The following is a 2,714-nucleotide window of genomic DNA, read 5'->3' on the forward strand; positions in this document are numbered from 1 at the left end:
GTCCTAGCTTTGGTAGTACATATACTGAAATTGGCATGATACAGATAAGATTAGCATGGCCCCTGCTCAAGGATTACACACAAATTCATGAAGTGTACCATATTTTTCAAAAAAAGTTTATAAAATATATGTACACATATAAATAATTAAAATCTTTTAAAGAGCCAGTTAATGCAAGCTGGGAGGTGGTTCAGTGGTAAGAGGACTGGTTTGCATGTGTGGGATCCTAGGTCTGTCTGAACCCTGTTTCTACTTATGCTGGAGCTCTTTTAAAAGATTTATTAATTAGTGAGGGAGAAAGGGAGAAGAAAGAGAGAGAGAGAGAGAGAGATAAAGAGAGAGAGAAAACACTGTAGCATCAGTCTGTAACATGTGATGCTGGTGGTAGAATTCAGGACCTCATGCTTGAGTCCCAAACTCCAACCATTGTGCCAGCCTCCAGGGCTGCAGATTGGCTTTTTTGAAAAAAATCATGGTAATATTGTTCTCTTAACTGTACATCTTTTAAGTAATACAAAGACTTTTTAAAATTTTTTCTCAAATATTGTGCCTGGGGATCAATCACACCCAGAACCTTGCACCTGCATGGGACAGCTGAGAAGCCTCCCTGCCAGTCTCCATTCTGTATCCTTTAAGAGAGGGAGACATGCAAAGCACAGCTCCTCTATGCATGGAGTCCCTCCCATTGCCTGCCTGTGGTGTGCACTTGCAGTGTGGAGGATCAGACCCCCAGCCACATGCTACGTAAAGCATGTGCTTTACCCCCTGAGCCGCCTTCTGGTCCTGAGTTTGATTCCTGGCATTGCACGTACCATAATGATGCTCTCATTCTCTTTTATGAATAAAAAAGTTATGTTATGTATGTACTTGCATAACAATTCCCAGTTTTCCATGAAGCAATCTATGTATCTTTTTTTTTGTTTGTTATTGGATAGCGACAGAGAGAAATTGAGAGAGAAGGGGGAGATAGAGAGGAATAGAGAGACAGAGAGACACCTGCAGACCTGCTTTACTACCTGTGAAGCGACTCCTCTGCAGGTGGGGAGCAGGGGGCTTGAACCAGGATCCTAAATGGTCCTTGCTCTTTGTGCCATGTGGGCTTAGCCCACTGTGCTACCTTCTGGCTCCCTTAGGTATCATTTCTAAAGCCTGTTAAATCTAAAATGTTCTTAATCTTTTGTAGTAATTTCCTGATTCATGTTTTCTTGTCTTAAACATCTTAGTTCTGTTTTAGTTTGCCTTGTGGGAAGTTCCATCTGTCTTTGGTCTTGGTAATTTTCCAGGGCTTGTAGTTGAATGCCAGCAAGAATGCTCCCAGATAAAAAACAAAGAAATTGCTCTGCATGTGCTTCGAGGTAGGCTTTACCAGAAGATTATAGAGAAAGACAGGTGTCAACAGCAAAATGCCAAAAGACTGCAGGTAATATATATATACATTTAAATGAAAGAAAGAAAGAAAGGTGGGGGTCAGGTGGTAGTGCAGGAGGTTGAGTGCAGGAGGTGCAAATCACAAGGACTGGTGTAAGGAACCTGGGTTGATCCCCTGGCTCCCCACCTGCAGGGGGTCGATTCATAAGTGCTGAAGCAGGTCTGCAGATGTCTTATCTTTCTCTCCCTCTCTCTATCTTCCCCTCCTCTCTCGATTTCTGTCTGTCCTATCCACAAACAATGACAGCAATAACAACAATAATAATAACCACAATAATTATAAAACAACAAGGGCAACAAAATGGAAAGGAAAAAAAAAGATTTATTTATTAATGAGAAGGAGTAAGGGAAGAACCAGAGCATCACTGTGACATATGCAATGCCAGAGATTAAACTGAGAACTTCATGCTTTAGAGTCCAATGTCTTATTCACTGTACCACCTCTCAGGACACTGCAGATAAAATTTATTTAGTAGAATCACTTAACAACTGTTCAAAGAGTCACTCTGCTCATGCCTTACATATGGGAGTCCCTGGGCTTGATTCCTGGCACCACTGAACGGCAACACAGATACAGCAAGCCAAGTTCAGTGGATAGTAGATCTGTGCTTAGGTCTCTATCTCAAAATTGTAAGCATTGAACTGAGAGGTAGCTTATTGGTAAATTGCATACTGCACATGGCAGGAGGCCCCAAGTTTGATCCCCAACATACAGAAGTTCTGAGTGGTGCTCTATCCATAAAAATAAATAAACAAAGGGGTCCAGAGCTTGCTCCCCAAGTAGAGTGCACATCACATCACCATGCTTGCAGACTTGGTGTTGAGCCCTAACACAACATGGGAGCACCAGGCATGATGGAGGGTACTGTGATGTTTCTCACATGCTCTTTCTCCCACTTTTTCTATTTCATTTTTTTTAATTTTTAAAGTCAATTTTCTTTTATATATATTAATATATTTATTTATTATTGGACCGAGACAGACAAATTGGGAGGAGAGGAGGAGTTAGAAAAGGAGAGAGACAGAGAAACACCTGCAGCCTTGCTTTACCACTTGTGAAGCTTCCCCTACCCCCTGCAGCTGGGGACCAGGGACTTGAACATGATTCCTTATGCACTGAAATTTCTGTGCTTAAACAGATGCACCACTGCTGGCCCCCTGTATATTTTATTCATTTATTATTTCCTGGATAGAAATTGAGAGGGAACAGAAGATGTAGAGGGGGAGACACAGAGAGATACCTGCAGCGCTGCCTTACCACTTGTGAAGCTTCTCCTCAGCTGGTT

At 42.0% G+C, this 2,714-nt stretch overlaps 1 non-coding gene across 1 annotated transcript; it reads left to right on the top strand.

Annotated features, from left to right (window-relative positions):
- Positions 1-107, top strand: LOC132537242 (U6 spliceosomal RNA). The gene has a single exon (XR_009548703.1). It is a non-coding gene; the product is annotated as a U6 spliceosomal RNA (small nuclear RNA).
- The last annotated feature ends 2,607 nt before the right edge of the window (positions 108-2,714 follow it).

Source organism: Erinaceus europaeus, chromosome 2, assembly GCF_950295315.1.
Source record: "Erinaceus europaeus chromosome 2, mEriEur2.1, whole genome shotgun sequence".
NCBI classification, from domain to species: domain Eukaryota; kingdom Metazoa; phylum Chordata; class Mammalia; order Eulipotyphla; family Erinaceidae; genus Erinaceus; species Erinaceus europaeus.